The sequence below is a fragment of the Oryx dammah genome, unplaced genomic scaffold, assembly GCF_014754425.2.
Source record: "Oryx dammah isolate SB20612 unplaced genomic scaffold, SCBI_Odam_1.1 HiC_scaffold_15, whole genome shotgun sequence".
Lineage (NCBI taxonomy): Eukaryota > Metazoa > Chordata > Mammalia > Artiodactyla > Bovidae > Oryx > Oryx dammah.
The window spans coordinates 27,330,879-27,354,368 of record NW_024070199.1 but is presented as its reverse complement, the minus strand read 5'-3'; the positions used below and the strand labels follow the sequence as shown (position 1 = coordinate 27,354,368).

The 23,490-nt window shown below is 50.9% G+C and overlaps 1 protein-coding gene across 1 annotated transcript in view; it reads right to left on the bottom strand.

Annotated features, from left to right (window-relative positions):
- Positions 1-10,975, bottom strand: part of PKNOX2 (PBX/knotted 1 homeobox 2) — a 292,022-nt gene extending 281,047 nt beyond the window's left edge. Inside the window, exon 1 of the mRNA XM_040255805.1 lies at positions 10,875-10,975. The gene's annotated coding sequence lies outside the window, so the exon portion shown is untranslated. The remainder of the gene's footprint in view (positions 1-10,874) is intronic.
- Positions 10,976-23,490: the final 12,515 nt, after the last annotated feature.

Genomic DNA, 23,490 nt, shown 5'->3' with positions numbered 1-23,490 from the left:
CCCTAACCACTGGTCTCTCCTGCTTGATGAATATCCCCCTGGTCCTCCTGGAGCCTGGAGGACTCAGAAAGGGCCCCTCGGTGGGAGCTTGCCAGTCCCAGCACCCAAATAAGTGGGACTGCCTGCCCTTAAATCTCCTTCTCCCCACCCCCACCTTGCTTAGTCAGAGCCAGGCAGTCCTACCACAACTGGGCCGAATGTCCCCTGGAGCCCACCACCTCCTCTGGACCCAGGGCGCCTGGGCATCTGGAGCATACACTCCAGCGTGGACAGCCCCCAGAGTCACAGCATAGCAGATCCGGAAGGGGCCTCTAAGACAATCTTATCTAACCTCCTCCTTGTATAAAATGAGGACGCCAAGATCCAGAGAAGCTAAGAGGCATGTCGAAGGTCAAACATGCGAGGCCCTGAGAACCACACAGCACATTGCCAGACTTTCACTAAACAGGCGGCTCGCTGACGGATTTAAGGACCACCAGGGAGGGCTCGGGACTGAGAACGAGCTCCTGTCACCACGAGGCCCTGGGTGCACATGTGGAATCTCTCTGGGCTGCTTCTCTCAGCCCCTGACCTGGAGTTGAACTCACAATCCGCACAGAGCGGGGCCTCACCTGAGAAAGGGTGGGGACAGCCCTGGGCCCCCGGCTCAGCACAGGCCTGGGAATGGAGACTACTCAGAGACAAGGGACCGCGCAGTGAGGACCACATGAGGGACCTCTGGGGGTGGGCTCACTCCTCCTGCTCCATCTAGACTCCCTGAATCACCCTGGACTCAGCCAGGACAAAGGTCCTGCCACTTACAGCCTCAGGGTGTACGGTGTCTGTCAGGACGGAGAGCCAGAGGACCACAGGTGTAGCCCAGGACATCGCATCAGCTGGCTCACTCTGAGCCACCTCCCAGCCGGGCGGCCGGTGTAGGCAGGGTGATGGCGTTGCAGCTTTGCCACCCACCGCCCTTGCCACCACCCCGCCTCCCTGCGCAAAACCCACCTCCCCCTCTCCGTGCTGGGCAACCCAGCCCTCCTGAAAGCTTTGTGTAAGTGAAACAACAGCAGCCCATGGAGACTCCAGGTGTGCGCCCAGGGCCTCAGGGTGATAGGAGCTCGTTCTCAGTACCGAGCCGTCCCCGGCGGTCCTTAAATCTGTCAACCCAGATAGTCCGGGGTTCCGTAACAGCCAGGAGGTACCCTCAGCGTTTGCCAAACAAAGGTTTGGGTAGCGGGGAGCTGGGTTCAGGTGTCTCTCCTGTGAAGAGACTCTTGGGAAAGGACAAGGTGGAGCTCAGGACTCGGAGCTCAGAGCTCAGCGGCACTTGTTCTGTCTCCGGAAGGCTAAAGAAAGAGCCCTTGTCATCATAGGTGGATGCAGGCCACCCTAATTACCCTGTGTCCCCCAGGACAGACGGAGGCATCTGCCGTCCCTTCCTGGACCTGTCACTTCAGCCACTCTCTGAGCCCAGGTTCCTCTCCCTTGTAAAGTGAGACAGCGTCACAAAGTTGAAAGGCTCAAACGAGAGAGTGCATGAGAAAATTCTTTAATTGGGGGAAAAACCTAATATTCACCATGAATGTTTACGGATACTTTCTTCTAGAAAAGTCACAACACTCTTCTTGTTGTTGTTGTGTTAGTCACTTAATCCTGTCTGACTCTTCTCGACCCCAAGGACTGCAGCCCACCAGGCTCCTTTGTCCATGGGATTTTCCAGGCAAGAATACTGGACAGGGTTGCAGTTCCCTTTTTCACACAACACTCCTATGTGCTCTGTATTATTACTATCCTGCCTATCTAGCTAAGAAAACTGAGGTTCAGAGAGGTTCGGTGATGTGCCGAAGGACACATAGCTTAGTTGTAGTAGATCCAGGGTCAGAACACAGAATGACTCCAAAGCCAGTGACCCTTTTCCCAACACCACACCTCAACCAAAGAAGCAAATAGCGCTTTTTAAAAAGAGGCAGGTGAGTCTTCAGACAAAAGGCCACCTCATGGAGCTGTCTCTACCGTTTTCTGTGTGTTCTGTGTTCAGTTGCTGTCATGCCCAACTCTTTCGACCCCATGGACTGTAGCCCGCCAGGCTTCTCTGTCCGTGGGGTTTCTCGGGCAAGAGTGCTGGAGTGGGTTGCTGTTTTTTCCTTCAGGAGATCTTCTCGACCCAGGATCGAACCCATGTCTCTTGCGTCTTCTGTGCTGGCAGGTGGGTTCTTTACCACTGTGCCACCTGGGAAGCCCGCCCCTTCTGCTAGACTTGCCCGTTCACCCTGGGAAGGCCATTGATCAAGTCAAAGCCAACTCCCCATTGTCCTGGGAGACCCTACAACAGAAGGACACCCCAGGGCCAAGCTCTCACCCTCCGTGCCTTGGCTGCTACGCGTCATGATACTTGTTGGTTTGGTGTTCCAATAGCGGCTCCAATGACCAACTTTGTGTGAGTCAAGTCAATGGAAGGAAACAGAATCATGGAACTTTGGGCTGAACAGGGCCCCTGAGAGCAAGTTCCAGCTCCTGGTTAGAAGGCTGAAGTAACTGACATCCAAAGGTCAGTCACATGTTATAGGTCAACAGCAAGCCAGAGGCCAGTCTGGAGCAGAATCCTTGTTCTCCACATCCCAGCTGCTCTGGCATAAGCAGCTTCATGGCCCCCGAGAGGGCCGGGTGTGGGCCTAGCCTCTGCTCTCCTGGCTTAGGGAATGCAGGGATGGTAGGTAAGAGAATCGCATCACAGCCAGGAGTGAAATTAGCTGGTTGGCTCCCTGCACTAAATCATAATCCTAAATTCTATGCATTGAAAGATTAAGGCGTGAAAGCAGCCTGTTCCCCAACAGGGAGGCCTGGGAGGCTTGCCTGAGGCAGTGGTGGCCCCTTCTGGCCCTTCGGCCGTGGTCAGAGGAGGCTGGACTTTTTAACCTAGTACAGTCTGCCCACTCCCCACCACCAGCCATCACCAGGACAGTACTGGAGCACCGTGATCTGGACAGTCTCACGTTTTGCCTCTCCAACTCCAGACCAACTGAGAGCTCACCTCCACTCAGCCCCCATCACTTGGCAGCCTCCCATCCTCCTCTTGCCTCTGTCATTAACAATTGATTTCTACCTTTTTTTTTTCTTTTCACTTCAGTGCATGCGCACGCATCTCTCAGTCCTTTGTGGGTCAACTTTGTCCTTCCTGGAACTGCACAGTCCCTGGGGACACACTCTGTGTCCCCATTTCTACCACAGCCCCTGCTGAAGTCTGTGTGCAGATGGGAGCACACAGCTGTTTGTTCAGCACTTGTTGCTATGCCAATGACCTGTGGGAGGCCCAGGCCACGTCCTGGGGAAGGAGAGGCAAGGGAAAGGGGAGGCTGGATAAGCCACAAGCTGGACAGAAAACGCAGCTGAGCCCATCCTGCGGGACAGACACTGTGCTCACACTTTACAGACCCTCTGTCCACAGTCCTACGAGCTATGTCCTATTTCCCTCTTTACAGGTGGGGAAACTGAATCAGAGATGTTAGCAACTTGTCTGTGTGTGCGTGTTAAGTCGCTTCAGTTGTGCCCGACTCTTTGCAACCCTATGAACTATCGCTCTCCAGGCTCCTCTGTCCGCGGGATTCTCCAGGAAAGAATACTGGAGAGGGTTGCCATGCCCTCCTCCAGGGGATCTTCCCGACCCAGGGATCCAACCCTCTTATGTCTCCTGCATTGCCAGGCAGGTTCTTTACCACTAGTGCCACCTGGGAAACCCATAGCAACTTGTCTAAATTCACCCAATTAGTAACTAGTAGAGTTAGACTTTTGATGTGGTTTTTTCTGAAGCTAACCTGTACTCTGAACTTGTTGCAGCAAACTACTCAAGGGCAGTGACCTGATGGTTACATGTGTTCATTCCATTTGTTTTTGCTGCTGCGTTGAGGACCAGACCAGGCACAGAGGAGCCACTCTATGTATTTGCTGAATGAAGGAACAAAGGATTGAATGGACCCCCTGCTGTCCATCCTGGTCAGGACAGAGTGAGGGCTTCTCCTGCCTCATTACTGGTTACTCTATTACCAGGAAGTCTGCACAACTGCTTGTTCCTCTCTCCATCCAGAAAAATACCCAATAAACTGAAGTGAAGGTCACGTTCCATTCTTTGGGACCCCATGGACTGTAGCCCGCCAGCCAGCTTCCTCTGTTCATGGAATTCTCCAGGCAAGAATACTGGAGTGGGTTGCCATGCCCTCCTCGAGATCTTCCTGATCCAGTGATCGAACCCAGGTCTCCTGCACTGCAGGCGAATTCTTTACCTTCTTAGTCAGGAAAGCCTGTACAAACTAAGGATCCTGCAAAGGCCACGTGGCAGATGGCTGGGTTAACTAGGCTTGGGATGGGGCAGTGGGGGGCGGGTAGGAGCATAAACTGAACACAAAAGACTGGATGATGTGAGGGAGTTAAAAGGTTCTCAGTGCCCTGTGACCTGCTGACTCAGGGCCACTCTCTGGCCCCTTGGGTAGGGTCTCCTCTCCATCCTCAGTCTCCCTCCTCCCCCGACCAGGCACCCCTCTGCCTGGCCTGAGCTGTACTTAAACTGGCCACGTTCCTACTGAGAAAGTAACAGTTACGCCACCCTCCCCAGCCCCATCCGAACCCTCTGGAGTCTGCCCTGGCCCTAGGGCTAGCGGCTTTTCTCCACATTCCAGCCAAAAATAATATGAGAGCGGAGCTGTTTGGTGGAGAACTTAATCTAATCTTCATTGCTTCAGTTTTAAAATATCCTGCCTGGTTTAGGGTTTCTTATTACACACTAGGATGTGTTTTTAGTGAGATAGGTCTTAGCAGAACCGTCCTTCTTGTAATTAGAAACCCAGGCGGGCAGGGCTGGGGCGGTGAGACATCCAAGCCAAACAGCAGATCTCCCTCAAGACAACACTCTGGCAGCAAGCTCTTCCCCAGCTGCCCAGGGCCGGTTCTTCCTCCCTCCTGGGGGATCTGGACCGAGGAAAAGTAGAGCTCTGGTGGAAGGAGTGCCTTCCATCTCCCTCCACCCTCATTCTGCATGTCCCAGCTCTTCCCCCATCAGACTGGAAACCAAGATGCTGCCTGTGACCGCTGGAGAAGGATGTGTGGAGGAAAAAATTACCCCAAGAAGTCTCCCCCCACCCCCGGATGAGGGAGAATTAAAGGCAAAGCATTCCACTGCAGCCTGTCTCCAGTATCACTGGCTAGCTTTGAAAAATCAGGCGCCGGAACGGAAGGAGGTTCCAAGTGCATATGCACTTTTGTATAAGGGCCGGGTGTAACTTCTCAGGCTTTCTGGCCCAGAATCTGCTTTGATCTGCCAGCGTGGAGGCTGCTAAGCGAGGTTCAAGCTGCGGTTAGCTCCAGACCAGCGCCCACCCCGCTCCCCACCCCCACTCCCCCAACCCCCCAACCCCACCCTCTTCTTCCCAATGACATAAAGAAAAGAGGCAACATTTCTGATCAGTCAGATTCTGTGTTCATCTGATGGGTGAAAGCTACTCCAGGTGGCACTGTTGGGAATAAGTACCCTGGTTCCCCCAGCTCGGGGTTAATTGCCTTTCCGGGAAAAGTCCAGGTGGATTTTGGAATCACAGCAGGGATTTCAAATTCTAGGATATAAGAAAGGCAGGAGTTTAGTCCCTTTACCCAAGTCTAACTGGGAACTCCTGAGAGTTGTGGGGACCGACTCTGGGGCCCGGTAGGGCAACAAAGAAGAAAGCAACTTTACTTCTCAGAAGTCTCCTCCTTCCAATTTCCTTTATTATTTAGAGTGCGGGATTAGGCAGCAGTCTTTCTCAGGGCCTAATGCAGAATTCGTATGAGACATTCCACTTTGCAGATGAAGAAACCAAGACCTAGAAGCTTAGCTAGCTGACCCACTTTAGTCATGAAGCCAGACAGCTACAGGGTATAAAACGGCCAGGGCCCCAAACTTCAGCCTGAACACCACCCGGCACGCTGACCTGCCAGCCTCCAGCATCTCCTTCCTCCCTTTCCCACCAGGTATTGTTGGCGCTCTTCAGTCGCACAGTTGTGTCCACCAGGCTCCTCTGTCCATGAAATTTTCCAGGCAAGAATACTGAAGTGGGTTGCCATCTCCTCTTCCAGGGGATCTTTCAGACCCAGGGATCAAACCCCCATCTCCCACATTAGCAGGCAGGTTCTTTTCCACTGAGCCACCAGGGAAGTCCCACCAGGTATTAGCTTTAATTAAATTAGCAGATCCTCATCGCAGCAAGCCTGGCCATGCAGCCTGGACGGAGCCCAGCCAGTGCAGCTCCTCCTCCAAAATTCAGCTTCTCAGCCTAATTCAATCTTCAATAAGTCATGGATCTCATCTGAAGTGTCATATAAAGCATGGTGTGTTGGCTAGAGTCGAGGCTAATGGTGGCTCGTGATGATTTCATTCCCCACGTAACTTCCTCCGTGGCATCATTTTCATCCTCTGCCTACACTGATCGGCACTTTGTTTGATCCAGACACTCTGCTTCACATGCCGGCACCTCGGGCAATTGCATCACACATTTATATATATCTTATAGCATCGCTGTCCTGGTGCCACACGGCACAGGAAAAAGAAAAACTTATAACTGCATTTCTCACCTTCCTTGAACTAATTTAGAAAATGTGCTCCAAATTAAATAAATCGGGAACAAAAAGTTTGAAATTGGAGATAGAATTTCAGAAGAGGGGGAGGAGGCTAAATAAATAGCAAGGAAATCTTGCAACATGTTGGAAGCCTATAAATTTTATAGGTTGTTTCTTTAATAAAAACAAATTCAATTGCTAACAACACAGTATTATTAAGCCGCTAACATTTAAAAATCTAATTTGGTCTGCTCTGCTGCTGTTTCTGTTGCACATTGCATTTACCCAGGGTAAGGAAGTCAGGTTGATGGGTTTGGTTTGGTTTCTAAACCAGGTTAATAGAGAGCCCTTTAAAACCCAGCTTTTTTGCTTTCTAGGCATGCCTTGGTCCCTAATGAGTTACAGCCCCAGGTTGAAGATGGACATAGCAGAAAGAAATTTAACACACACTCTGGTACACCCATAAACATCAAGGCCAAGGAAGAGGAGGTATGTTTCCAGTTAAGCTAGAACTCCATGAATTCAGGATTCTCCACTCACAAGACAGTAATTCTCCTTATTTCATCACTAACTTACTTCAAATGTGTTTATACAATTTATTGCTACTGAACTTCCAGGCAACTGGTGTAGAGTTAATGAAACCCAGCTTGGAGAAGCTTTGGGCTTTGAACAACTAACCACAGTTTAAATGGTTATGACATGCGGTCAAAGCCACAGGCCAGCCCCACTGCAGTTTCTGTGTTAGGACCTAGTCAAAAACCTTGTCATCTCACCTTTTGTGCCAAATAGATTGAGAAAAGGAAAAAAGCCCAGGAAAACAGCCTTCCATGTGTCTTCTCAAGGTTCCCAGCCATTCTCCCTGACATTTTAACACATCTATCTCCCTGAATGCCAGGCAAAGCCCCTCCCCCAGTCCCGAGTAAATATTTTAGTTGCAGTTTGAATGGGCAGCCAGTTGAAATCCTGAAATCCAGTTTGAGTTTAATTGAACCGGGTCAGGCCTACATAAAGCAATGCGGAGAGGGAGGTGTCAGAGGGAGGCACCCCGCCACATTTGCAGTCAGACTCAGTGCAAGTCCAAAAGGCAAGACAGGAATGTACAGATGGCGCTGGACTGGAAAAGAAGTGAACTCCTCTTTCCGAATGACTTGGACATTGATTTTTATTAATCCTCATTGTCATACGCTGTCCTCCCCCCAAGCTCTGTCCATGTGAAAACTCCAGGAGGCTCCCTCTTTCTAAACAGGCCCATTTTGGAAGAGTAAAGGGGAGGTGCTGGACTTGCCAGGGCCGCACAATAAAAGCCCTTTTTGAAAGCAGCACTTTCATTAACTTAAAGCAATCTATGGACTTAAAAGCAGAGAGCTGTAAACTCGCAGAAAGGATCATAAAACAGCTAGTCTCAAGTTGGGTACACTTCAGTGCAATTTGCACGAGGCATTTTACTGTGAGCGGTGGCCGGGCCCATCTCCCTCCGGTAACCCCCTGCCCCTTATTCTGAACAGCATCCCTTTCTCTCGGCTTTCATGCTTTTCGCGCTCACAAAGGGGGAGGCGGTGACCGGGGAGTCTCCGTGGGGTCACGGCTCCCTCCCGCCCTCGGGCTCTCCGCGGGAGAGAGGGCGCCTGAATTCCAAGCCTGCAAAACAACAGCCTCGGAGCTCCGCCGCCGGGCGGCCGCCGCGCCCCGGGGCCGCCGCGGCCACTCGTGGGTCGCGCGCCTTCTGCGTCTCGGAAGCGCCTTCCGGCTGCCCCGGCGAGGGGCGCGGTGTGTGCAGAGTGCGGGGACAGTGGGTTTAAGACAGCAAAGGAGAAATTTCAAATCTTTCTCCTGTTCAATTCCCAACTCTGCTTCTCTAGTGGCCCAAGGGGTAATCTCCGTTCCTAGTCGGGACTTCTCTTACTCCTCCCCGGCCCCCCCAAACTAGGCCAGAGCCAAGCGGGGTGCAGCTTGAGTGCGCGATCAGAGACAGGAGACCCTCCCTACCTTCTCCCCACCAAGGTCCTGAAGCCTCGGGAAGGCCAGAATGCAGGGCACGCGGGCGGACTAGGGACCAGGACTTTGCGTAATAGAGCTTGTGTTTGGACACCATCGTTTTCTTAAATTTGAAGAGTTGGAGATAGTCTAAATCTGCTTCCAATGCGAAGCTTTCGGTTTCCCCTAGTTGGAAAACATTTCAGCACGCTGGAAGAGTACTGGGGCAAAGGGTTAAGGGCAGAGGACCCCAAGTTCCCCCCCTTTCTCAAGCGGATCGTCACATGGGCGGCCCGGCGTGTGGGCTTCCGGGCGAGGCCGGGGGGAAGTGCAGACCTGCGGGTCAACAGCTGGCGGCTCCGGTCCGGGAGCTTGAGTTCGAGCCTGCCCTGCCCTCCGCCGCAGCCCGGACTTCCCGGGCCTGGAGAGAGGCCTCGCTGCTAACGGCCCCCGCGCAGGCCGCGGCCCCTGCGGGCCACCGCACCCACCCGGCCGCGCTGCACCCGCAGACTCCAAGTGGCTTCCGGAGCCTGCCGAGCCGCCAAAGTCCCTATCCATCCCCGGCCCTGCGGGGCTACCCTGTCGCTTCGCCCAGAACACCCCTTCGAACTGTCCGCTTCCCGGAATCTTTCTCCAAGGACCTGGTCCTGCGCTCCTGAAGTCCTTTCCTCCAGATCCTCTTTCGGGGATAAGCGGCACGAATTTGGGGCTCGCCGGCCATGGCTCCCATCAACTACTTTCATCGCCTACCTAATCGTTTATCAACCCACTGAGCGTGGGGACTCCCGGGCGCGACCCTCCCCAAATTCCAATAGTTTCAACTCCCCACCCCCCCGCCAAAAAAAAGCCGTGAACCCGTGACTAAACCCTAAAAGACGCCACCACTTCCTCCGATTCCAGCCTCAGATGTAAGCCCAGGCCCCTAACTCCAGCCTTCCGGCTCCCTGCTTTGACCGCTGTGCAGATTCGATCGGCGGCCCTTCGATCCGGCTTCTGAAAACAGCTTGGATCCTAAAAACCCGAACTCTAACCTCGCCCCGAAGCCCAGCCCTCATTCAGGGCTGATGCACAACCACCACCCACCCCTCGCCCTACTCCCAGTCATAGCCCCTGGTCTCCACACCGCGCCGGAACCTCGGGTTCTCCCCTGAGAGCCCCCGGAAAAGGCGGCCCGCGTGGCTCGTTTCTTCCTCTGGGTCTGGAGTCGGGAGAGCCCCGCACGCCTCACCCGAAAGAAACGCAAACTTTGCGCGGCAGACTCGGGACCCTGCCCCATCCCCCTCGGCTCTCTCTCTTTGAGCGCTTTCCGACCCTCCCCCCCCCCCTTACGAACTCGTGCCCTAGTTCTTGAGCCAGGAGGGCTTCCAATTCCCGAACCTCGCCGAGGGCCCCTACGCCTCCCCACACCTCGCCAAAGACTCCCAACAATCCTCGGAAAGCTAGTAACGCTACAAATTACAGCTCCTCCCGCGTTAGGGTCCCCGAGCCTGGCCCCTGCGATCCCGGCTTCCCTGATCCACAGCTCGTGATCCGCTGTCCCCACGGATCCGCCTGCAAACCCTCACTCGTCCCAGCTCCCCAGGCCGAGCAGGACGCGGCCGCGGCTCCCGGACTCCAGCCACCCGGCCCGAGTCTGGGGCTGCTCCGGCTTCCAGCCGCTCGAAGGCAGCTCCAAGCTGCTGGCGCCAAGGAAGCGCCGGCCCGAAGCCGGGAGAAAGAAAGCGAACCTGGAGCCGGCCCGCCAATCTCAGCCTCGCCCGCGGAGCGCCCAGCCCGGAGCTGCCGGCACCAGGGCTCCGCCGGCCCGCGCGCAAGTCCCTACTCGGGTCCCCGGCGCACCCAGCGCGCAGCTCCCCGCCCGTCCGCTACGGTGTCTTGGGCCCGCGGGGGTCCGAGTCCGCAGCCCCGCTCCTCGCACCCGTGGACAATGCACGCCCCGCCACGGGCCCGAGCCGGGCGAGGCGGCGGGGCGGCGGGGCTGCGCGCTGGCCGGGCCCGGGCGCGGGCGGGCCGCCTCCTTCCCGGGCCTCAACACCGCTCGCGCTGCTTCGCTCCGCGCTCTCCCGGCGCTTCCCCAGCTCCTCTGCACGCTCCCGCCGTCCCTCGCTGCTCCCTGCCTCCCTCCTCCCTGCTGCCTCCCTCTCTCTCCTCCCTGCTGCCTCCCTCTCTCCCTCTCTCCTCCTTGCCCTGTCGCAATGAATAATACTCTGGCTTGGGGACTGGAATAAAACACACGCGCTCTGAGGCAGCCGCCCGCAGCAGCAGCACCCGCCGCCGCCGCCGCGCCGCCGCCGCCTGCAAAAGCGTCTCTGACATGGAAATGAATGACAGCTTACCTGATGCCAATCTTCATCAGACTGACACCGGCGTGACAACACAGCCTATACTTCCCAGCACTGCTCGGGACGTCAGCGGCACAGGGACCCGCCCCCCGGAGCCCCCCCCCTCCACACACCTCCCCTCTCCCCACTCCCCCTTTCTCCCCACCCCACCATCACCCCCACCCACTCCCGGCCCCGGCCGCTTCCAAGTCGGAGCAGCCGCCGGAGTGTCTCCCTCTGCTGGAGGCTTTTCTAAGACGTCTAAGCCGGCTCTGGCTGCCGGGAGAAAACCTCAGAACGAGAGGTGCCCTCCGACGGAAGAACGCAGCCGACCCCCGCCCCCTCCCCCCACCCAGGAACTCGGGAATACCACCCGCAACCCAGGTCAAGTCCCCCTCCGCAGACAACCGAGGCGGGGCTTCCAGACAACTTGAGTTCAGGGGGGTGGAGATGCGGGGAAATTTTCTTCTGTGGACCCTGAGAGCACTCCCCAGAAATTATGAAACTTAAAACTGGCAAGAAATCCTTCCCCCTACCCCCACTCCTCTCCCACCTCCATCCCATTCCTGCCTGGCTGGCCTCATTTTTATGATTGCATTTGAATAATTCTCATTACCCTGGCCCCAGAAAAGGTGCTCAGATGACACTCTGGTTAGTTATTCCTGTTCTCAAGAGCTCCTTCTGCTCTGGGCTTCCTGGGGCGGTTGGTTCTTCCAGGGGAAGACTGTTAACAGTGGGGCAGAGGGAGAGATAAAAAGGTGTGGGGGCTTTGTCAGTAAATCACCTCTTTGCAAATGCCAGGCAGGCCTGTTTTAAGCCTCTTCCTATTTTCATTCTAAAAAGTGTCAGAGTTCTGGGGATCGGTGAGGTGGTGTAAAAGGAGAGGCCAGCTGGACTGTTGCAGCCTGGGACTGACTGCTGGGGTAGCTTCCTCTGCTTCTGGGAGGAAATTCACCAGGAGGAGGACCAACACAAGCATGTATGGTGTCAGACATGTGCCTTCTTTCATTCCACCAAGATTACAGTCCTACTAAGTGAGTGTCATGTGAAGGTTTGCTTGCTTCCACAACTGAGCATGTGGCCCTCTGCGTAAGGGACAAGAGAACCCCACTTCGCCTAAGAAATTTTCTTCTTGCTCTCTGTAGAGGAGTCATTTCAGCCACTGTCAGGCAGGGATTGATCCTTTGACCCCAGACCAGGCAGGGGGCCTGGATGAAGCCTAGACAAAAGACACGGATGTAAGCGAGGAAAGCAGAAAGTAAAACCCAAGCAGCCCAGGTTTTTGGGTAAAGAAGCTGACCCAAGAAGCTGAAGGCTGCCCCTTCGCTCTTTCCAGGCCTTTGGGTCATTCCATGTCTGCCTCCTTCCTGGCCAAGAATGAGAGCCATTAGCTACTGCTCAGAGGAGGCAATTGAATCTTTTTTTTTTTTTTTTTTTTTTAACATCACAACCCAGATATAGCAAATACTGTTTATACAGATCTTCCCAATACCCACCCCCACCCCAACCCCACCTCCCACCACATTCCACTTCCAAAGTCGCTTGTGGAAGAAACTTCACTGGAGTGTCCATCACAGATGTAGTTGAATCCTCTCACCTTCTCATAGACCCTCCAAAGACTTTACTAGGTGTATTTATGTCACCCCAGCTTGATCTGTGGTCAGAAACTCTGGCTGCTGACAGTATAATCGCTATTATATATTATACATTGATAATAATATAATAATAATGAACACACTTGCCCTTTTTATGTAGTACAGAAGCAGCTAGATTCTCCAACTCAGAGGCTGGAGGTCAGGCTGCCATAAACTGTCAGAGGGAAGCCCAGTTCAGATCCAGGAAGGGGAGGGAAGGTCCACTAGCCCCTGGATCCCTGGAGGGAGGGTTTTCTCTCTTTCCCAGGGCTCCCAGTGAGCTGCTGTAGCTTGCAGAGTCAGAGGGAAGAATCAGGCTGCATGTAAATACTTAACCCCATCAGAGAGGTGTCACTGAGCCGTAAATAGTACTGCAGGCAACAGCCGTGCATCACTGACTCACACTTGTCACACCCCTCATTTCCTGAAATCTAGTTCCTTGCCCATCTCTCTCTTGGTACAGGAGATCCATTGCCATGAGCTATTTTGGAGTCTACTTAAATACTGTGATTTCTACACTAATACCCTTTTGAGGCTTTAAAATGCGCATTATAATTTTAAATAAAGATATCTTACTTTGACTATTTTTGTAATTTGCAGAAGTTTTAAAATGATTATCTAAATGTAACCATTCTGGGACTTCCCTGGCAGTCCAGTGGTTAAGAGTCCACCTGCCAATGCCGGGACACAGTTTCGATCCCTGGTCCAGGAACTAGGATCCCACATGCCATAGAGCAAGTAAGCCCATTCGCCATACCTACTGAGCCCAAGCTCTAGAGCCTGAGAGCCTCAGCTACTGAAGCTCATGCATCGATGCCCACCACAAGAGAAGCTAATGCAGTGAGCAGCCTGTGCACCGTGGCTAGAGAGTAGCCCCCACTCATTGCACGTACAGAAAGCCCATGCACAGCAACGAAGACCCAGCACAGCCAAAAAAATATTTTTAATGTGACCATTCTTACAATCATTCAAAGCAAATGTTTGTCCTGTACCCAAGTTCAGCTGTGTGCTAGAGCTAAAGATAAAGGGCAGACGCAAAGAAATTCAAGTAACAGCTCCTGTCCTCAAGAAACTTCCATTCTTGTGGAAGAAGGCAAAGCCCCAATATAGAAACATTAAAATATAATACTACAAGAATCCAGCAGATGACACAGCTCACAAAAAAATTAACGAACAAGCGAATCGACAATACGTCAAATTCCATAAGCTCCGTTTCTAAATGTTGGCTTTGTCAGTGGGTAGAGAAGGAATAGAGGAGAAATGAAGTCTGTAGAATTCATTTCAGATATCCACCGTCTCTCCCCCATTATCCTTCTGAGGATGAAGAAGAGGGTAGAGAGAGGCACATATGTCACTTAAGTCACCAACACATCAACATTAGAACCAACAGTAGTTCCTACCACTCTTGCCATCTCTCTTCCATGCTGGAGTTCGTCAGGTGTTGTTCTGGGCCATGTCCTCAATCTATCTGCACTTAATTCATCTTTAGTATAAGAAGCTAACAGCAACCTAAATCGTCCCTTCTGAGCCCTTGTGATCATGCTCAGTCACTCAGTCGTGTCTGACTTTGCGACCCCATGGACTGTAGCCACCAGGCTCCTCTGTCCAAGGGATTTCCCAGGCAAGAATACTGGAGTGGGTTGCCATTTCCTTCTCCAGGGCATCTTCCCAATCCAGGAATCAAACTTCTGTCTCCTGCAGTGGCAGGCGGATTCTTTACCACTGAGCCACCTAGGAAGCCCTCTTCTGAGTCCTCAGTTCAGTTCAGTTCAGTTCACTCAGTCGTGTCTGACTCTTTGCGACCCCATGAATTGCAGCACACCAGGCCTCCCTGTCCATCACCAACTCCCGGAGTTCACTCAGACTCGCGTCCATCGAGTCAGTGATGCCATTCAGCCATCTCATCCTCTGAGTCCTAGACATGTCTAATCAATGGCCTAACTGAATCCTGTCTGTATCACCTTGTAAATTAAAGACTTGTCTGTATTAGTCTGCTTGGGGTACCATAACAAAATACCACAGACTAAGAGGCCTGAACAACAGACAATTATTTTCTCACGGTTCTGGAGACTGGAAGTCCAAGGTCAAGGTGCCAACGAGGATTAGTTCCTGATGAGACCTCTTTTCCTGGCTAGAAGATAGCACCTTCTTGCTGTGTCCTCTCCTGGCCTTTCTTTTGTGTGTGCCAGACAGCAGAATGCCCTCTGGTGTCTCTTTGTCTTCTTATAAAGGCACCAGTTGTATTGGATTAGGGGCCCACCCTCATGACCTCATTTAACTTTAATCACCTTAAAGCCCATCTTCAAATACAGTGGGAGTTAGAGCTTCCACACATGGATTTAGGAGGAACACAATTCAGTCCGGAACACTGTGCACATGCTTGTTTCCTTTATTTGCAACATAAAGACTGTGAGTTCTTTGAGCATGGGGACAGTATCTTATTTCATCTTAGAATCCTTAGAACCTGGTATGGTGCTCAGTCCAGAAAAAAAAAAAAAAAAAACATTGTAGAAATACTCGTTGAATTGAATGGAATGGAATTTCCTTCTCCATCATTGCCCCAGTCCAGTTTAGGGACTTATCACCAATCACCTTGAGTATTTTGATGATTTTCTAACTGGTCTTATTACTCCAACATGCCCAATACTTCCCCTATACTGTCACCAAAATGTTCTTCCTAAAACAAAGGTTGGCTCACATGTTGGCTTCCCCTCAAAATCCTCAATCACTTTTTGCTGCTTATAATATTTAGCCTAAAATGTTTATTGGGCCTTATAATAGAAGGATGGCTTTCAGTGCCACATTCCTCGCCGCCTCCTCTTCGTCGGGCCCCGGCCACCTTTCGTCTCATCTTCTGTATTCTTGCATACACCTCCCAACTCCAGCTTCAGTGGTATCAAGTGCTGCCCATGGACTTCCTGCATGACAACCCCCTGGGAAACCTCTTTACAATTCAGGGTTCCTGGTTCCAGCCCTGGAGGAAGCTGGTCTGGAGAAGGGCCTGGGAATCTGTATTGTTAAAACTACTGCTTGAAGAGGATGAGAAGACAAGCCACACACTGAGAAAAAAATATTTGCAAAGACATGATAAGGGACTGTTATCCAAAACATATTACAAACTCTTAAAATTCAACATGAAGAAAACAAACAACCTGATTAGAAAATGACCTGAACAGACACCTCACTAAAGAAGGTATACAGACAGCAAGTAAGCATATGAAAAGATGTTCAACATCGTATGTCATCAGTTCAGTTCAGTTCAGTCGCTCAGTCATGTCCAACTCTTTGCGACCCCATAAATTGCAGCACGCCAGGCCTCCTTGTCCATCACCAACTCCCGGAGTTCACTCAGACTCGCGTCCATCGAGTCCGTGATGCCATCCAGCCATCTCATCCTCTGTCGTTCCCTTCTCCTCCTGCCCCCAATCCCTCCCAGCATCAGGGTCTTTTCCAATGAGTCAACTCTTTGCATGAGGTGGCCAAAGTACTCAAGTTTCAGCTTTAGCATCATTCCTTGCAAAGAAATCCCAGGGTTGATCTCCTTCAGAATGGACTGGTTGGATCTCCTTGCAGTCCAAGGGACTCTCAAGAGTCTTCTCCAGCACCACAGCTCAAAAGCATCAATTCTTTGGCGCTCAGCCTTCTTCACAGTCCAACTCTCACATCCATACATGACTACTGGAAAAACCATAGCCTTGACTAGACGGACCTTAGTTAGCAAAGTATCAGGCACATGCAAATGAAAACAAGATACCACTGAATAGTTATTAGAATGGCCAGAATCTGGAACATGACAACATCAAATGCTAGTGAGGATGCAGAGAAACAGGAACTCTCCTTCATTGCTGATGGGGATGCAAAACAGTGCAGACACTTTGGAAGATGGTTTGATAGTTTCTTAACAAAACTACTCATGGATCTTACTGTAAGATCCAGCAACTACACTCCTTGGTGTTTACCCAAATGAACTGAAAACTTACATTCCCACAAAAATCTGCTCACAGATGTTTGTTTCCAGCAGCTTTATTCATAGTTGGCAAACCTCAGACACAACCATGATGTCTTTCAGTAGGTGAATAGATAAACTGTGGTACATCCAGACAGTGGAATAATATTCAGCACTAGAAAAGAAATAAACCATCAAGCCTTGAGAAAACATGGAGGAAACTTAAATGCATATTGCTAAATTAAAGAAACCAACCTGAAAAGGTTACACCTGAATGATTCCAACTGTATGATTTTCTGGAAAAGGCAAAACTGTTTAGACAGTAAAAGGATCAGTAGTTGCTAGGGCTGATGACTACTGGAAAAACCATAGCTTTGACTAGACAGACCTCTCTGTCTAGAGAGGAGGAAAGGATATGAATAGGTAGAGAACAGAGGATTTTTAGGGCAGCCAAATACTTTGTATGGTATTATGATGATATATGACCCTATTTGTATGATACTGTAATGAAACAGCTCCTTGGAAGAAAAGCTATGACCAACCTAGGCAGCATATTAAAATGCAGAGACATTATCGACAAAGGTCTGTCTAGTTAAAGCTATGGTTTTTCCAGCGGTCATTTATGGATGTGAGAGTTGTACCATAAAGAAAACTGAGTGCTGAACAATTGATGCTTTTGAACTGTTGTGTTGGAGAAGACTCTTGAGAGTCCTCTGGACTACAGGGAGATCCAACCAGTCCATCCTAAAGGAAATCAGTCCTGAATATTCATTGGAAGGACTGATGCTGAAGCTCCAATACTTTGGCCACCTGATGCAAAGAACTGACTCACTGGAAAAGACCCTGATGCTGGGAAAGATTGAAGGCAAGAGAAGGGGATGACAGAGGATAAGATGATTGAATGGCATCACCAACTTGATGGACATGAGTTTGATGTCAGACAGGGAAGCCTGGCACGCTATAGTCCATGGGGTTGCAAATAGTCAGACACAACTGAGCTACTGAACTGAACTGATAGTGATGACTGCTTGTCCATTACACGTTTATCCAAACCCACAGAATGTACAACGACAAGAGTGAACCCTGTCGCTGACTACAGACTCCGAGTGATAATGTGGCAATGTAGGTTCATCAATTATAACAAATGTTCCACTCTGATGGGAGATGTTGATAATGAGGGAAGCAGTTCATGTCAGGGCGGAAAGCAGAGAATATAGGAGAAATCCCCATCCTTTCTGTTCAATTTTGCTGTGAACCCCAAACTGCTCTAAAATATAGTTTCTTAATGTTTTAAAAAGTCACTGCGATGGAGAGGTTTGGGCACTTCCATCCTAGCCACCCTGGACACGCATGGATGTGAAAACACTTCACGGGCAGCCAACACTTTCCATACTTGCTCATGCTGTGCCTTCAGCCTTGACTTTTTGTTCTTGCCCTACCTTCCAAAATTGTAACTGCTGTCAAGACTTCATTGAAATATCACCTCTTTTCAAAACTTCCTTGGTTCTTCCAGCAAAGAGCACTCACTTTGGAATCACAGGGACCTGATTCAAATCTCCACCCTATCATGAAATAGCCAGGTGTCTGGGAGGCTCCTGATGCTCTCTAAGTCTCCGTTTCTGCTCTTGTGAAATGAGGATGATGATAATATCCAACTAGGAAGCCCATGGAGATGAGAGGACATACTGAAGGCGAGGAGCTCAGCACAGTCCCTGGCACATGGGCGGCTCCCTAATAAACAGAGCCATTAGATTTAATGGCCCTTTCCCAGGGTTTCCATGGCATTTGCCCATGCCGTTATTATAGAGCTTCTTTAATTGGCCTGAGGATGGGAGATAGCATTTACTGAGAATGCTGCAACAGGCTCTGAGTGCTGAAAAAACAGATAATGGGAGCAAGGGAAAGCAGAAAATGGTGCTTACTCTTTACCTACAGCCCTTTCCTAACCCTGGAACCAGGTAGGACAGTGGTGCTCCGGCAGTCAGGGCCAAGTGAGAAGATTCTGCTTCTGATTAAATGCCTGAAGGTACGTTCCCTCGGAGACTGGGGCTGGGGACTAGAGCAGTGAAAATTCCGCCTTTATAAATCATCTGAAAGGCAGTGCTCCAGGACTGTGCTCTGAGCTGCAAGAGGGGACGTCGAGGCCCCTCAGACTCTGATTCTTTTTTTTTTTTTTCTTTTACCCTGAGAAAGCCTCTCTGGGTATTCCGTTGCGTTCCATTCCCGGACTGTGAAGCACAGGGGCTGCAGCCTGTCCTCTGGGCACAGACAGGCAGCTAATTGGGTCATGTCTCTAACCGGCTTCTCTAATAGAGGAGCAATATGGTCCCCAAAGCCTTTCAGAAAACCCATCTTTCTTATGGTGCTGACATACGTTTGGGGGGATTCTTCAAGCACCATTTCCCGCCCATGCCTTACTTCTGCCAACCCCCACTCCCAACACACACACACACACACACATATAAGCTCTCAAGGGAGCTGCCAGGCCTTAGCTCCAGATGAGGGACTCTGCAGGAAACGGGAAAGCATTTGGAGTGATCCTGCGCCTTGTTCCAGGTGCTAGCAAGGAGCAGGCAGTGTCCCAGCCGGTCTGAAAGGATGGAAGAAGAGGACTATTGAGAGAGAGGATATTGAGACTGGAACTTGCTGAGATGACTGCCCGAAAGAGCCACTTGTGGGAGGGGACATAGGTATGCATAGGGCTGATTCATGTGGTTGCACAGCAGAAACTAACACAACATTGTAAAGCAAGTGTCTTCCAATTTAAAAAAATAATATTTAATGGATTAAAAAGTGAGTCATTTGTGGGAAATGGCATCCCATGAATTTGGTCACCAAAACTTGAGGAAGGAAGATATAAAGCTGTGCTGACCCGCCCAGCAGCCACTGGCCACCACAAGCTGCTGAGCACTGGTGTGCAAATTGAGATGTGCTGTAAGCATAATGCCCATAATGGATTTAGAAGACAGTATACAAAAGAGTGCAAAGTATTTATCAATAATTAGCTTATATGTGTGAGATAATGCAGGCTTCCCTGGTGGCTCAGCAGTAAAGAAGCCACCTGCCAATGCAGGAGACCCAGGTTCCATCCCTGGGTCAGGAAGATCCCCTAGAGAAGGAATGGCAACCCACTCTAGTATTCTTGCCTGGGAAACCCCATGGATAGAGGAGCCCGGTGGGCTATAGTCCATGGGGTCACAAGAGTCAGACACGATTTAGCAGCTAAACAAAAACAACGAGATACTGAGGTGATAGTCTTCTAAATACATTGAATCAAACAGAACAGGTTACTAAAACTATTTTCACCTGTTTCTTCTACCTTTTTAATGTGGCTATTAGAAAATTTAAAATTATTATGTGACTTGCCTTAGAATTTTATTAAAGCCTCTTGTCTGGGCTTTGGTTTCACCCTGGTATAGCTGTGTCCGGATGCTGAAACTTTTATCATTGATCATGTATCACTGGCAGCCAAAGAGTGATGGGGTGAGGGGAGGCCAGCAGGACATCCAGTGCCTCCTCCCTCAGACTTCAGAGGCTGTTAAGATCCTCTGCCCCCAGGGTTACATGGAGTATTTGAAACATCCCCCTCCAAAACCAAGACCTCTTCTCCTATCTGTACGGAGGGACCCAGCCCCCACATCTTTTCGACCACCTTATCAGCATCACAGTCATCACCACCCTCTCCCTCAACTTCATCCCCCTCCTCACCCCTGTCATCATCACCACCCTGCACCCTTCCGCCCATCCAGTGCACCATGTCCTCCCCATCTCCAGGGATGAACTCTGTCTTTGTTGCCCCTGATGCTGCAGCCAACCTCTAAGCCCTCCCGAGTTGAAGATTCCGCACGGCTGGATGCCCGACTTCATTCTGGTACCTTCATTCTGGACCTACAGCAGCCTGATGGCAGGGCTCTGAGAACCAAGCAACAAATCTGGGAAGGGGAGAGGGCCACAGCCCCGGCAGAAGCTGGTCATGTCTTATCACATCGTAGGAGGAGGGTGAAGCAGAGTGATCTAATGAGAAAGCAAGATATCCAACTTACGCAGCGCGGGAAACATGGCTTGCTTAGCAAAAGAAAAAAAAAGAACAAAATCGAGAGACACCAATAATAATAATAGCCAATACGTATGGATTTATTTGTTCAGTGCCAGACTCCATGTAAAGTGCTCAGCATGCTGTATCTCGTGAATTCCCCATAGCACTCCCATGAAAGCTGAGGTAAGGAGAGTAACTTGTCACCAGGAGGAGACTCAGGCAGCCTGCCTCCAGAAACCACGCTCCAAACCACTGTCCTGCACTGCTTCCTCAAAAGCATACACGTCCACTCCCTCACTCCCTCATTCACTCATTCATCCTCCTTCAGCATGTGTGTGACTGAGAGCCGCTAAGCAACGTGCCAGAGTATTGGTTCCCCTTCAGCATCCAGGCTGACCAGGCTCATCCTAAGCCCTTGGACTCTAAGGATGAACAGATCACCCTTCCTGAACACACAGGGGGTCTTACAGGTGTTTGCCTTTAGATCACTCTCCCATTCTACAGGCAGAGAAAGCGAGGCTGGGTTGGAGGGGCAAGAAGGGAGAGTTTAAAGCTCTCCTGGCTTAATCTCAGCTTGGATTCTCCAACCAAACCAGGGTGTGTCATCCAGCCGCACCCTTCCCAGGACCTCTGGACAGACTTGGCTTGGCTTCTTCTGCTTTCCTCCCCACTGGCCTCTATTACACCTTGCAGTGGGAAAGGCCACACTCACGTCAAAACTCAGCCTCTCCAGAAACTCTGCTTCATCCTGACACCCGTGTCCTGGATCCTTCTGCATTCTTATGCTCACGTTTCCACTCTAGCAGTATGCAGTGGAAGGCTGCTTTGAACGTGTTTTTTAATTTCAAGTACAGAGACTTTTCTGGCAGTTCAGTGGAAGTCCAGATTCCACACTTCCAATGCCAGGAACTCGGGTTTGGTCCCTGGTGGGGGAACTAAGCTCCCACACAGCACACAGCATGGGCTAAAAAATTTTTTAAAAAGTAAAAACAAAAAATTTCAAGTATGCATTGTATCTCCAAGCAGATTTTGAACTTTTCAAAACCAAGGAGTGTTTCTTTTATATCTTGTCCTTCCCAATCTCTCAGCGTTTGTTAGCAACCTTGGCCTATCTGAATTGCCTAACAAATGCTGATGGCTCGATGTGCTGTGGGCAGACTTACTGTGCTTGTGTCTGTCTGTCTGTCTGTCTGTCTGGGTAGTACGCTGAATCAGTATGCACAGCAGGGGTGTCTGTGCATCCAGGGATCAGTGTCAGCATGATGCACGTGTGTGGATGAATTCTCCAGCTATTACGGTTATGGAAACTTAGACACACATCAGCACAATCCGTCAATTTCCAGACGTTATCTCTCATGATAATTTCCTGCCAAATCTTTGAGTTGCAATTAAGAAAGCAGATAATTTGAAACATTCTCCTCTGCATGTTGAGATGGATTATAATCCTAATTTGATAAAGACTCTTAATGACTCATTAGCCACCCTTGGCTTCTCCTCAGGTCAGCCAACTTCCCAGGCGCTGGGAGGCAGCGACGCTCGGGCCATTACATGTTATTGCTTCAGCAGCACTAAAACAAAAAATTCACGACAAAGCCACAACCACCCCGCGGCTCTTGAATTCTCTTTTCTTCAGCTCCCAGATTTGGGCGTCGATTTTCTTTTCCTGGCTTTGAACAAAGCCTCTAATTTCCTGACAACCACATGCTCTCCCCAGAGTCTGCTCACGGCCAGAAGTGGCACGCACGGCGCTGCAGCCAGCCCTCTGCTCGGGGAGTAGCGGGGGCTGTCACTTCTCCAGCCACAGTGTGTTTCCTGGGAAGTGATCCCCAAGACCAGAGGGTGGGGTCCTTGGGAGCAATGATGATTTCAAGCTATTTGTGGGTGATAATCACATACCAGCCCCTTCCTGTGTTGGCTGAACAGGGGTCAGAAGTAGAGGAGGCCATTTAGAGCAGGGGTCCTCAACCTCCGGGACCTTAATGTCTGATGACCTGAGTGAGGTGGAGCTGATGTAATAATAATAGAAATATAAAGTGCACAATAAATGTAATGTGTGTGCTGTGCTAGTTGTTTCAATCGTGTCCGACTCTTTGCGACCCCATGGACTGTAGCCCACCAGGCTCTTCTGTCCATGGGATTCTCCAGGCAAGAATACTGGAGTGGGTTGCCATGCCCTCCTCCAGGGGATCTTCCCAACCCAGGGATCGTCCCCAGCCCTCCCATATTGCAGGCAGAATCTTTACTGTCTGAGCCACCAGGGAAGTCCTTGAATCATCCCAAAACCATCCTCCCACTCCTGTCCATGGAAAAATTACCCCCAAAAGGTTGGGGACTGATGATTTAGAGGCTTCTCCACCCCCTCCAGCCCCAGGCTTCAATCATTAAATTTTTCACAGAAGCCAAAGCCATGGTTTTCCTTGAGTCATCCACTCTAGAATTTAAGCAGCTTGACTCTCAGAAAGTTGTTTCTCCTGTGTGGGCTTGTGTGGACACATGTGCTGTACACATGCACATGTGCGCACACATACACACGCACTCATCACAGATGAACACGTAGGACCCACACCGACGCATCCACAGAAGCATGCCTCTGTGTGCCAGGACTTCTCAGAACAGTCTCTGAGCCTGAGATCAGGTAAGGCGGGGAGGAGGAAGGGAGGCTTGGTCAATCAACAAATTCGTGTCTCTGCAGCATGCCTACCACGTGGCGGGCACAGTGCTATAGGAGGCTATAGGATGGTACCAATAGGATGGAGAAGCTGGTGGTCGTTCACCGTGGCTGAACCTGGGACTGCTTGCTACATCCTGAGTTGGAGCACACGAAGATAGCGCTGGTGGTCACCGGCAGCCTTCTGAGTTCCAATTCCCTCCCTGCCCTCCCCATGCATTCTCTCACCCTCGTCCCCCTCCACTCAATCTCTGCTGTCACAGGGTAGGCTTGGGGTGAGCTAAAAAGCTCCCAATCCCCCCATCCCCTCCCACCCTGTGCCTTCGATCAATGTGACAAATGCTCTC